Raw genomic sequence first — 13614 nt, 5'->3', positions numbered from 1 at the left:
ATATTATTTATTTGTTTATTTTTGGCTGTGCCGGATCTTCTTGCTGTGAGGGTTTCCCTGGCCGCGGTCGAGGGGGGCGCTACTCTTCAATGCCGTGCGTGGGCTTGTCACTGCAGTGGCTTCTTGAGCTGTGGAGCCCTGGCTCTAGGGCAGAGGACTTCAGTGGGTGCAGCACGGTGGGCTCAGTAGTTGCGGCCCCTGGACTCTAGAGCACGGGCTATAAGCCCCTGAGTGGTGGCTTACCGGCTTAGTGGCTCGGCGGCATGTGGGATCTTCCCAGATGGGAGGTGGAACCGGTGTCTCCTGCTTTGGCAGGAGGATTCTTTACCACTGAGCCACCAGGAAAGCCCAGGCCTGCCCTGTTTGAAAAACAAAAACCAGACTGAGACTTCTACTCCTGCAGCTAGCCCCTTCTCAGCTCATCTCTCAAAGCAGGGGTCTCTGCACACCCTCCATTTCCCTTCATCCTACCCTCTGGAAGAAGGCTTCCTCCAGGAGGCAGGCACCAGCCAGGCAAGCGGGGAGCACTCGGGGAGATGCAGAGAACCTGGTTCTGTTGCATTTCTGCAGTCAGGAGGTGACGGGTCATTTTATCAACAGGGTTCAAAACAGAGATGTCACCTCTGTCTCATCTGTGTTAGCTTCCTGTGGTTGCCATAACAAAGCACCACAGACTGGGCGACTTAAAAGAAAACAGAGATTTCATCTCTCTTGGCCTGAAAGCTGGAAGTCGGAGATCAAGATGTCGACAGGGTGAATTCCTTGCCTTATAGATGCTGTCTTCTCTGTGTCTCTTCACATTAACTTCCCTCTGTGTGTGTCAGTCTCTGCACTTAAATTTCCCCTTTTAATAAGGACAGTCACATTGAATTAGCGCCACCCTAATGACTTAATTTTAACTAGACTTCTTCTAGATACGAGGGGTTAGTTAGGACTTTTAGGTATCTTTGTTGCTGCTGCTGCTGCTAAGTCACTTCAGTTGTGTCCAACTCTGTACGACCCCATAGACGGCAGCCCACCAGGCTCCCCGTCCCTGGGATTCTCCAGGCAAGAACACTGGAGTGGGTTGCCATTTCCTTCTCCAATGCATGAAAGTGAAAAGTGAAAGTGAAGTTGCTCAGTCGTGTCCGACTCTTGGAGACCCCATGGACTGCAGCCCACCAGGCTCCTCCGCCCGTGGGATTTTCCAGGCAAGAGGACTGGAGTGGGTGAGAGGGACACAATTTAGCCCGTACCAGAATTTATCAAAAATTACAGAGTAAGCTGGCTTAAAATGCTACTTCCTGTTATGTATCTATTAGAGTGATTAAAGCAAATTTTTAAATGTTACAATACTGCATGCTGGCCAGGATGCAGAGCAGCTGGAACTCCCCTGCGTTGCTGGTGGGAATGCAAAATGGCTCAACTGCTTTGAAAACCAGTTTGGCGGTTTCTTAAAAAGTTAAACACGAATCTACCATACAACCCAGCAAACCCCACTCCTAGGTATTTACCTAAGAAAAATGAAGGCTTACATTTGTCCAAAAACTGTATGCGAGTGTCTTTTTGTGGCTTTACTCATCATTGTCCCAAACTGGGAACGACCCCCATACCTTTGACGGGCAGGTGAACAGACAAACTGGGGCTCAGTTCCTCACGCTGGAATGTGAGTCAGCAATGAAAGGACCAACGCGTCTACAGACACACGCACGACCTCAGGTACTTCGTGCTGAGCAAAAGAAGCCTACGGTGTGAGTCCATTTAGATGACACTCTGAAAAGGCAAGGCTAAAGCGACAGGCACTGTGTAGAGCCTGGGGTCAGAAGAGGGGCAGCTGCGAGGGGCCATCAGGAAGTGCCGGGGGCGTTAGAATTGTTCTGTATCGAGTGTTGGAGGTGGTTACCTGACCAAATGCACTTGTTAAAGCTCCCAAAACTCAACACTTGAAAGGAGGCATCTTGTCTTACATATAAATTATACCTCCATTAAAAAAACTTTTAAAATGTAATTTCCCTGCAGCCAAGATCTTGCTAGTTATGAAGAAGTGATGCATGAGGGAGATGAAATAGTTTATCCAGAGGACCTGCATTTGGAGGCACTCAACTGATGTTTTTCCACAAGGCCAGCGATTCCCAATGTATCCCCTGAAATGGGGGCCCGCAGGGAGGGCCTGGGTGCCCCTTTGATAAGATTAAAGGGTCTCTGGTCAGAGAGGAATGGGACACAGTTTTAAATGTTTAATTACAGGCAAACTTCTCAGAACCTTTGCCAGGATAAAGCTGTTGTGAATTGTAGAGAATTTCCCCACGAATTACCCAGGCTTGGTCCCAGGGGGTGTTGGTAAAGGTCTGTTTGAACTGAGTAGATGTTCAGGGGCCCAGGAACCAGAATCTCACACTGATAAAGCCTTCTTGGGATGGTGAGCAGAGCAGCATGGTTGCTGGGTGGGTGTGAGGGACTCAGGCTTAGGAACAGGGCGAGGGTCTCGGCTGACTGGACCTGGAGCTGAGATTAGGACCTTCCTTCCTAGTGGGTTGTGAGGAGGAGCAAATTCAGAATGGGAGCAGGCCCCCTTCTGGGGAACTGGAAGGTGTTGAAACCAGATAGAAGAGCTGGTTGCACAACATAGTGAATGCGCTGAGTCCCACAGAAGCATGCCCTTTAACAAGGGTGATTTTATCTTCCATAGGTTCACCTCAGTTACAAGAAAAACCAGTTCTTACATTAGCAGCCCACACTTTTACTCACCTTCTCTGAAATAGCTACATAGTTACCTCCTCATCTGGGCTTCCCTCCTGGCTCAGCTGGTAAAGAATCTGCCTGCAGTGCAGGAGACCCAGGTGCCATCCTGGGTCAGGAAGATCCCCTGGAGGAGGGCATGGCAGCCCACTCCAGTATTCCTGCCTGGAGAATCCCACGGACAGAGGAGCCTGGCGGGCTGCAGTCCACGGGGCTGCGGAGTCAGACAGGACTGAGCAGGCAGAAAGTGAAGAGGAGCTAGAGAGCCTCCTGATGAAAGTGAAAGAGGAGAGTGAAAAAGTTGGCTTAAAGCTCAACATTCAGAAAACGAAGATCATGGCATCTGGTCCCATCTCTTCATGGGAAATAGCTGGGGAAACAGTGGAAACAGTGTCAGACTTTATATTTTGGGGCTCTAAAATCACTGCAGATGGTGACTGCAGCCATGAGATTAAAAGACGCTTACTCCTTGGAAGAAAAGTTATGACCAACCTAGATAGCATATTCAAAAGTAGAGACATTACTTTGCCGACTAAGGTCCGTCTAGTCAAGGCTACGGTTTTTCCTGTGGTCATGTATGGATGTGAGAGTTGGACTGTGAAGAAGGCTGAGCGCCGAAGAATTGATGCTTTTGAACTGTGGTGTTGGAGAAGACTCTTGAGAGTCCCTTGGACTGCAAGGAGATCCAACCAGTCCATTCTGAAGGAGATCAGCCCTGGGATTTCTTTGGAAGGAATGATGCTGAAGCTGAAGCTCCAGTACTTTGGCCACCTGATGCGAAGAGTTGACTCATTGGAAAAGACTCTGATGCTAGGAGGGATTGGGGGCAGCAGAAGGGGACGACCGAGGATGAGATGGCTAGATGGCATCACGGACTCGATGGACGTGAGTCTGAGTGAACTCCGGGAGTTGGTGATGGACAGGGAGGCCGGGCGTGCTGCGATTCATGGGGTCACAAAGAGTCGGACACGACTGAGCGACTGAACTGAGCTGAACTGAACTGAGCAGCTATCACCTTCATATATTTACCTGCTCATTCACACATAGGGTAGCAGAGGCTCAGGGAAGTCGACCAACTCGCCGAGGACAGAAGCTGCCGAAGTGGCGGAGCTGGAATGGGGAGCCACGTTTGGGGCTCCAGAGGCGGAGCTCTACTGCACCCCAGTGACCTTCTTGGCTGGAAGGGCACCCACTATGAGGGATCTGTGAGCAGACCAGCTCCGGCCTGGAGATGCCTTGCTCCAGTCCATTGAGACTTTCATCTCCCCGTCTTCTGGTCCTCGAGCTTCTTCAAGCTGCTGGACCCCAGCTGATCATCTTTCCCTACAGCAACATTGTTGGCTGAGACCCACCTTCAGGACTCCTGTGCAGAGGATTTAGTGTTCATCCTTGGGCTTGCCATAGTGTCCATGTTTTAATCACGTCGTCCATACCATGACTATTTCTGCTTTCATAACCTGTGTTGCAACAGAAAGAAGATAGAAGTAACTGTGGATTGGTCCAGAAAATGTCAACTGCCCCTGTTAGAGCAGCTGGGAGATTCTGACTACTTCTGGGTGCTGAATTCTTATGAACATCAAGAGGGTAGAGGCGGGGAGGATAGAGGTATCAGAATTGCAAATTCAACTCACCATCTTTGCAGGTAACAAGGAAATTCAGGAGAACGGACACACGAACCTCCCTGAATGATCTGAGCTCCTGCACCCTCAGCCCCACCCCAATCTCACCGCCCTGTTTCTGTTTCAGATGTCTTGTGGCTGGTGGAGCAATGCAGGTGTGGTCGAAACCCGCTGGATGCTGAGGCGATTACAAAGCAGTGGTGTGCCCATGGCGGGTCTCCCAGTCTCTCTGAGCTTGTTTCCTTATCTGCATGAGGCTTGACATCATGGCCCCTGCCTGCTATGGTGGTTACATGTGAAGGCAGAGATGGTGTGTGCCCAGTGCTGGCCCCTGGCAGCGTTTCTGCTGGGAGAGCAGCTAGGAAGCCCTGCGGTGGTCCCGAGTGGATGATGGTGGGAGGAGGAGGACGGCCGAGAGAGATTTAAGAGCAGGTGGACAGAACGGAGAGGGTGGGCTGATGGCAGGAGAAGGGGAGAGAGGGGTCGCGGGGATGCCTGATTTCCAGGTTGGCATTTGAGCGGGCGATGGCACCGCTGCTTGCAGAGGAGAGCAGTTTGGGGACCAAACTTTGTGAACTTGGCTTTCTGTGTGCAGAGTGGCGGCTGTATGTTTGCACCCAGGACTCAGGGAAAGGGGAGCAGGCTGGAGATGTGAGCGTTGGAAGCGTTGTAAGTGGGTGCTGTCACCCCAGGGGTCCGCCCAGCCCAGTCCGTGCACCTCCTTCTACACCTTAATCCTGGCAACCCTCTCTGCCGCCTGCTGCTCTACCCCTCCTGGCCACTGGAGTGACCAGGAGAGGTCAGATGCCACGGAGGTGACATTTCATTCCGGGGGCAGCAGGGACCCACAAAGGGAAGGAAGAGGGGACACTGGTCTGGCTTGAGAAGCTACAAGAGCAAAACCCAGGTCCCCAAATCCATATGCTCAGGGCCACCCCAGGCGTACAGACAAGAAGGTCGGAGACCCCTGGGAAGAAGGCCACTGGCTGAGCCCGGATGATCTCTGCGACATCAGAAAGGACACGCCTCCTTGTGGAACTAGGATGGCCTGTTCTCTGGAAGGAGCCTGTGAGATGTCAAACCTCCTGCCACCTGGTGGCCTCTGTCACCAACAAGATGCTCTTAGCAAGAGGCCTCCCCCTGCCTGCTCGCCTCCGGGCTGAGGAGCTTGCTCCCTGAGCTGGGGTCGCCCACACAGACTTCCTGCCTCTCCTCCCCAGGAAACCCCACTAATCCACTCCTGTTTGCGGAACGGCGCTTCTTCCTGTCCATCCCTCCCCTCCTGCAACGAAGCCTCAGAACAACCACCGTAATAATCACAGGATGTTCCCAGTGTGACCATCTCGTTTGCACTTTCAGTCTGTACCTCGTACACGATGCCTGCATGCTGGGGAGGTCCCAGGACAGGGTCCACGCCGCAGGCAGGTGGGGGCAGTTCAGAGTCCTCCCACAACCTCGGTCCAAGCACCAGTCCCTCCCTGCTGGTTGTCTTCAAGTTGCTGGAACAGTGCATCCCCCCTGCCACCTTGCCGAGTCACGCTTGCTGCATTCTCTCAAAGGGCCAGCCTTTCCAACAAAATGAGTGCGGCGCCGTCTAGTGACGTGAGAGGTTCTCAAGTGTAATGTTGGGCCTCCCTGACTGGGTCCTATGAGTAAGGCAAGCACGGAACGCAGCTCTGCTACCTTGCAGGGCTTAGTCTCAACCACATCCCTGATGTACAGGTGAAAAAAACCTGAAACTCCAAGAGCAATACCAGGGACTCTGGAGCTGCAGCCTGGGCCACAGCCCCCGGTGCAGAGCAGGGTGGCCACACCAAGGAGGATGCCCACCCAGGCACCCCCCCCCATGCACTGGCTGAGGGAGGCGGCGGCTCCGCGTGGGGCCGTTGAAGGGCAGCTTGATGCCGCAAGTTTGGTCAAGAGGACTAACAGTTCCAAAATGCGTGTATGGTGAGCCCAGGTTTGCATGTGTCGGTAATTTAGGAGAGACACAGTTGCAGCTTCTAACGCCTGGGCCACTCCACAGCCTCACGGTGAAGACCACCCCCCCGCCCCCCGAGATCCACCAGCTCTCTTTCTTGGCCAACAAGACAGGGTGTTGAAAGACAGGAAGTTTCTGCTGTCCTTTCATGCCACCCCAGGGACAAGTTAGGGGCGGTACCCAAACCCCAGGCCTCTACCACCACGCTCCCATCTCTAACCCCCCACTGTCACTCCATAAAAGCACCAGGATCTTCTCTAGTCACGACTTGCCAGCTGCCTGAGCTTCCCCTCGTCTGTCACTTGGAACGAGAGGCACCAACCACAGTGTTTCTTTCTCTCTCAGGTTAAGTCTGGAACAACACTGGGGAACAGCGCTGCTCCCCAAGGACTCAGGCTCCTTCTGGCTTCCTCCCCCATCCTCTGTAGGGTGTGGCCTTGGCCCTCATGCCCCCAAGATGGTTGCTAGAGTTCCACCCATCATATTCTAATTCCGGGCAGCATGACTGAGTAAGTGAAGAAGAAAAGAGGCAAGAGGGACAAACCCATTGTCCTTTATGATAAAGAGTTGTGGAAGCAGCCACTTCTGCTTTTATCCCGTTGGTCAGAAGTTAGTCACGGAACCATATATTCCAGCAAAGGAGGCTGGGAAACAGAGTATGTTGGGAGCTGTGGCCAGTTAGCAGTTGGGTTCTAATATCATGGGAGAAAGAGAGCAGATGAAAGGGGCAGTCAGCAATTTTTGCCCTTCCCAGGAGATCTGGGGCCAGGACAGGAAAGCAGAAGGCGTCCCTCCCCACTGTGGCCCCAGCACTCCCCCCACAGGCGAGGGAAGGGAGAAGTTTCCAGGGCCCACACAGCAGGTCTGCAGGTAGCAGAGCCCGAGGATAAAGGGGACCCACTTCCCCACCTCCACACACTCCAACACCCCTCCAGACAGGAAAACATGGCTTTGAGGAAGCCCCTAGCACGTCTTCCTCGATGGCAGGCGCTGCGGGGAGGCGGCAGGCCACGGCACGCTGTGTGCCATTTGCACAACACTTGGGGGGTGCCCAGCACATGCCAGGCACACACAAGGGCAAAGATGCCCCGCCTCCCACTAGGGCCATGAGACCATGACATCACCTCCACCTCCAGGCCCCACATGCCCGACCCACACCAACTCCTGCCACCAGGGGGCGTGGTCAACCCCCAGGACTCCAAACAGGGGGTCCCTGGAAGGCGGGCTGATGATCCAGCTCACACCGGATGCTGTTCCGTTTTTGTTTTTTCTTTCTCCTGTCTTGATGAAAAGAGTGATTGATGCTTTTGCAATCCTAAAGCAAATGGAACCTCAGCTTTTGGATTTCCAGTTTACGTGGCTGGTTTCATGCACCCTGACAATTCTGTCTTGTTCCCCAAGAGTTAGCAGTGCTTTCCTCTCTGCATTGTTGGGGTGTCGAGAGGCACCAGAGAGCACGGTGGGAGATGGGCAGGCCATGGGAGTGGGGGCGCATTCCTGTTTCCCTGGGGGCCCATGACTGCAGGGACCAGCGTCACTCTGGAGGCTGGCCAGGGCCTGTGGGGCAAGACGGTTAATTGTGCGTCAAACCGGCCTGGCCCACGGAATCCAGATGTCTGGTCAAATGCCAGTCTCAGTATCGCAAGGGAGGTATTTTTCAGACGAGATTCACTTTTAAATTGGTAAGCAGACTTTGAGTAAAGCAGATGCGCCTTCATAATGTGGGTGGGCCTTGCCCAGTCAGTTGAAGGCAGACAGATTGAAAACACTGAGGTTCCAGGAGGGAAACTCTGAAGAGGGAACTCGGCTCCAGACGCCCTTCACACTCCAGGCTGAAGCGTCGACTATCCCCCCCCGGGTCTCCAGCCACCTTGCAGACTTGCAGGCTCCCACAACCACGTGAGCCAATTTCTTCCAGTAAATCTGTCTCTCTCTTTCCCTCCCTGTTTTGTGTAGACGCCCATACACACACACTTACACACTCACAGATATACATGCACACTCCCCTTTGGCTCTCTTTCTCTGGAGAACCTCAGCTAGCACATGGGTGTTGGAGGCACATTCTTTCCTGCCTCTTGCCAGGAGCTATTTAGGTAAGAAGTCACTGACATGGGGATGAGACCCTAGTGTCCCAGCCCCTACAGAAGGTGCTCCCAGAGCAAAACCACAGAGTGGGGTGACCCAGGGAAGAGCAGCCATGAGTGGGAATGGCCCCAAAAGGCTTGAGGTCTCTGGGAAGGGATCTGATGCTCCCTAGCCAGCCCTCTTCTGAAGGTGGTTGGTGAGGCAGCCATCAGACCTACGCACAGGGCTGCAGGAAGCGTATATGGGGCAGGCTGCCCCTGAAGCGTCCCTGGCAGAGTCCCTGGCTCTCAAGTCCAGCTTCGGGGCAGAGTTACCCCGGGACCCAAGACATTCTCTCCACCTGCTCTGCCTGCTGCCATCTTTACTTTGGTCTTCTTGGCCTCTTGGCGCTGCTGCCCTGGCGCTTGCAGGGGTGGCTGGGAGGCAGTGGGCTATGATGTCGGCCTCCGCTGTCCGTAGACCCTGGGTGGGGGAAGGGGGAAAGACTTCATTATTTTTTTTATTTGAATTACGTTATTCTGATTCTAAATGAAAAGGAATAGGAATGGCAGTGACAAGCAAGATTCTACCTCTCGATATTGTCAAGAGACTGTGGTCTTATATTTGAAACTCCAGGCAGAAACAACATGCTCCAAAACACGTAAGCACGCAGGTCCCGAAACGAAGGTCGGGAGTGGGAAGACCGTGGAGCAGAGTCGGAGCCCAGCTCGGGCGGCTGGCCGGCCCCCGCCAGGGCTGGGCGCCCGGGCCCCGGCCCCGGCCTCTTGCCAGACTCAGCTCAAGACCCGTGTGGACTCCTCTCCCCCGCCAGCCCTGCCCACACCCCAGACAACCTCTGGGCCCTGTGGACCTCACCGCCCGGACCTGGGGCCTTGTTTCCGAGTCTGTCCTGGCCTCTGCTCCTCCCGTAACCCAGGCCTGTCCCTAGAGCCTCCTCAGCCAAATTCTCCACTACGGTGAACTCACGCCATTAGGACAAGGGAATCCTTGGGGACTATTTCCTGTCCCTCTCATTTAAAGAAGTGTTTAAATCCACTGTGAACAACTGGCTGTTACTCAGCCTGCTCTGGTCTGGGAGCTTTTGGCTCCAGGTTTGTGGCCAGTAAATACCTTTGACACCATTTCCCCCAGAACACTTAAAAGAAAGGGCATAAAATGAGAGGTGGTTAATCTTTTCTGAATCACTAACATAAAGGTACAGTGAGAGGGACCAGGGTTAGCCATAAGGAAGAACGTCCTGCATAGGCCCAGCAGCTCCTGGTGGCCTTTAAGCTGAATGTTGATTTATACACATCCTTACAGACAACGTGGTGTGTGTTGGGTCAGTGGTGAGGAAACAGTGCCAGGATGTCAGAGGGAGTTTCCTGCTCCCAGAAAGGATTCAGGTCACACAGCCTCACAAGCTGGCACAAGGATGACATGGACGTGAGTGCTAATGTGACTTCAGCCATCACTGGGATTGATCAGATACCCGACACATGGCTGTTCTTGCTCAAGATATAAAGAGAAAGCAATACAGGAAGGAGGAGCGGAAGAAGTGGAGGGCCACCAGCGCAGGGACGAGCGTGCGCCTTGTGTTTTATGGGTGACACACAGAACATGCAACATTATACTAGACTCGTAATTTCATGATGTGAAGTTGCTCAGTTGTGTCACACGGGAGCCACATGCAACGCTGCCACAGCCCCAGCAGGTAAGGGACATTTGTACATGAGTCGCTTGTCAGGTTAATGAGTGTGTTCTCTCACCCTCCTCAGGTGAGGAGGACGTGGGGTGCCTGGTCCTGTCTGAGGAACAGCCCCACTCATTAATAGCCTCCTCTGGTGAGGGGCACTCTGGTGCGGCTCTTGTGTGACCTAGATGTCCGTGCTGTCAGGCTCCTCAGGTGAGGAGGACGTGGTGCCTGGGCACATCTGAGATACGTGCGCTGCTCGCTCTCACAGCCTCCTGAGGTGAAAAGCTTTCTGTATCAGTCAGGTCTGAGGGAAAGCGTGCATGCTGCCACGACCCCCTTAAGTGAGGAGACACTGGCGACGCATCGCATGCCAACTGCGCGTGCAACGCCGTAACGGCCTCCTCGTGTGAGGACAGTCACGGTGACCGGTCATGCCCGAGAATTATGGGCCATGCCCTAACAGTCTCATCACGTGCGGAAGATTTTTAAATCCGTCAGTTCTGGGCTAAATGTGCACGCTGTTCACAGCCTCCTCAAGCGGGGAGGCGTGTGACCGGGCACACTTGAGGATTATCTGCACTGTCCTCACAGCCTCCTCAGGTGAAAAGCCCTTTGTATCGGTCAGGTCTGAGTAAAGGCAGGCGTGCCGTCACAGCCTCCTCAGGTGGAATGACCTTTTATATTCATCTGTCTGAGGTAAACGTGCATGCTGTTCACAGCCTCCTTAAACAGGAGACGCCCTGGGACTCATCAGACGTGAGCTGCTCGGGAAATCCCGTTACAGCCTGCTCAGGTGAGGGGCTGAGGGGAGCCGGCGACTGGCCATGCCTGAGAGTCACGCGCGATGCTCTGAGCTTCCTCGGGCGAAGAAAGCTTTTGCTATCAGTCACACCCGAGGTTCCCACGAAGCCCTTCTGAGATGAGACCCGTGGTCCCTGGTCACTTCTGAGGGACACATACACGCTGTCACGGCCTCCTTAAGTGATGGGCCCGGTGCCACCAGCCACATCTGAGCTACAACTGTACTCTGTCACAGCCTCCTCGGGTGAGAGGACGTTTAGCACGTGGCCGCCTCTGTGGACACGCTCACTGTCGTCACAGCCTTCACAGGCGACGGGGCGTGTCACGTCCGTCGTGTGTGACGGGTGGGTGCGGGGCGTCACACCAGCTCAGCTGAGGGCACTCGTCTGAACTGTCACGGCGGAGGTGCTCACGCACGCTGCCGCTGCTCTCCTGGCGACGGGCTGTGTGTGATCACTCACGTCTTAGGCACACGTGCGCACTGTCACAGCCTCCTCGAGCCAGGAGACACGGCGGCTGGCTACGCCTAGGAGACAGGTGCGCTGCTTTCATGGCCTCCCGCGTTGAAGCTGCGTGTGTTACCGGTCACGTGAGGCACACGTGCGTGCTCTCACGCCAGTTCAGCTGAGGGAGGTCAGGGAACTGCCACGTTGGAGGTGCTCATGTACCGATGTCACCGCGCCACTGGCCAGGGGGCGTACAGTGCGGGCCAGGACTGAGGTAGACACGGAGACCGATCACCCCTGAGGGACACGCACCCTCGCACAGCCTCCTCCGGCGAAGAAGCTGAGGTGCGTGCGCACTCTCGTCTCAGCCTCCTCAGATGGGGGGTGTGTGGCGAGCTGTCTCGTGTGAGGGTCAGCTGCGATGCCACAGCTTCTCAGGGGAAGAAGGTTACGTCGGAGGCACACGTGCGCTATGGCCTCTGCCTCCTCAGGCGAGGGGATGAGGCGAGCGCTCACGTCTTGGGTATAAACGTCTTAGCGTCCCAGCCCTCACGGCTTAGTGCCGTGTGTTGACAGCTTAGGTCACAGCTGAAGTTCAGGCGCAGTGATGCCACAGCCCCGCCAGTGAGAGGGTGTGTGATGAGCGGTCACGTCTGAGGTACCCACGCTCTGACAGATGAGAGCACTGACCTCGGGTGTCCCGGGGCAGGAGGGGCGCCCTGCCCGGGCCTGGGCTGCCCTGCCAGGCGGCGCTGGGAGACGTGAAGCTGGCCTCGGGCACGTGCAGTGTGTTTCCGTCTAAACAGTGAACCGGAGGGGAGAGAACGCCATTATTTTCGGGGGCCACCCGGTGAGTCCTGGGAATAAACTAAATAAGCAGCGCCTGACGCACTGTATTCAGACTCACTATGTGCTGGCTGTTCACTGAAGTTAACTCATGGTTTTCTCCATAGCTCTGGGAGGGCTTGTGTTTTCCATGAGCTCCTGAGCTCCAGACTTTCTGGAACTTTCCCCTCTGGCTTGTGGCTCCTCCCTATTCTTCTCAACCACACTCTGCCTTCCTTTTCCTGTTCCCTCCTTGCTCTTAGCTGACCTTGACTTGGCTGTGAGAGGATTCTCTGGGTTCACTGAACGGTTTAATCAGACGTCATCATCAAACAGGAAAGAAGCAAGGAAGGTGTGGTGGGGGGGGGCGGTAAGGGATCTCTCCTAGGATCGAGTCAGGTGCCCACTTCCCCAGGTCTCTACTCACGGGTACCCCCACTCACTCATTCATTCATCTGTCCATTTTGCTGCTATTTATTGAGAACCTGTTGTAATTATCGGGCACAAAGCAGTGATTGAGACCAACTGTCCTCCCTATGCCCACAGAGCCTGCAGACACATGAACAAAAAAAACAAGCTCAATCTGCAGTCCCTTGGCTGGGGACACACACCGTGGCCCCCTTGCTGAAGGCGCGAGAAGGGAGCCCTTGACTGCAGATCTTCCTCTTGTAAGGAAAGCCCAGCTTCTGCGTTTTAACATGCAATTTGATTTTTCACATTATCTCACAATGTGCTTGCTGGTCAGCCAGGGTCCTCCCAGCTCTGGGCTGGAGTTGGCCCAAGAACTGCCCATCTGCAACTTCTGCTTCAGTAATCAAAATTCTAAGCTGCTCTAGATGTTAATTCCGTTGCTCTTAATCAGGGTGGAAAGAGTTCCTCACATAGAGGAATTGGACATCTTTTCAGAAGCGTTTTAGGTTGGTTAGGAAAGACCTGCCTCACGCTTGACCCAGGGTGGGAGTCCGAGCGGGTGGGGAGCCCCATAGGTGAGCGCGTGACCTGGGAGCTCCCTCCTCTCGGCTCCGTGCTTATCGTCCTGTGAAATGGGCGCCGATTCGTATGCAGGGATGTTGAGGATGGTAAATGGAGCGACACGCCTGCTCCTCCCTGGCGTCCACTGGCCTGTGGGACTCAGCTGCTCCTTGCTCCCTCAGATGCTCCTGGGCTGTGGCTCGTCTCCGCACCCCCAGATGTGATATCCACCAAGGTGCGGATGCAGGGCCCACCGGACTGGGGCCCTAACTAAATGAGCCTCCAGATCGGAACCCCAGTATCTCTGCCACCTCTCTGCACCTCAGATTCCTCATCAGTGTCACGGGGATAACTGTTCCTCTCCTGGTGAAATCACGGTGAGGACAAACAGGCTGACTCCATACAGTGCCTAGCACATAGGCTGTGCTCAATAAGTGTGAGCTCTTGTTATGCAGAGATACAGGCCAGTGCTCTCCGTCAACCACGGTGAGG

This window comes from Budorcas taxicolor, chromosome 2 (genome assembly GCF_023091745.1).
Source record: "Budorcas taxicolor isolate Tak-1 chromosome 2, Takin1.1, whole genome shotgun sequence".
NCBI lineage: Eukaryota > Metazoa > Chordata > Mammalia > Artiodactyla > Bovidae > Budorcas > Budorcas taxicolor.
The sequence above is the reverse complement of the archived record's forward strand: the minus strand, read 5'-3'. Positions refer to the sequence as shown.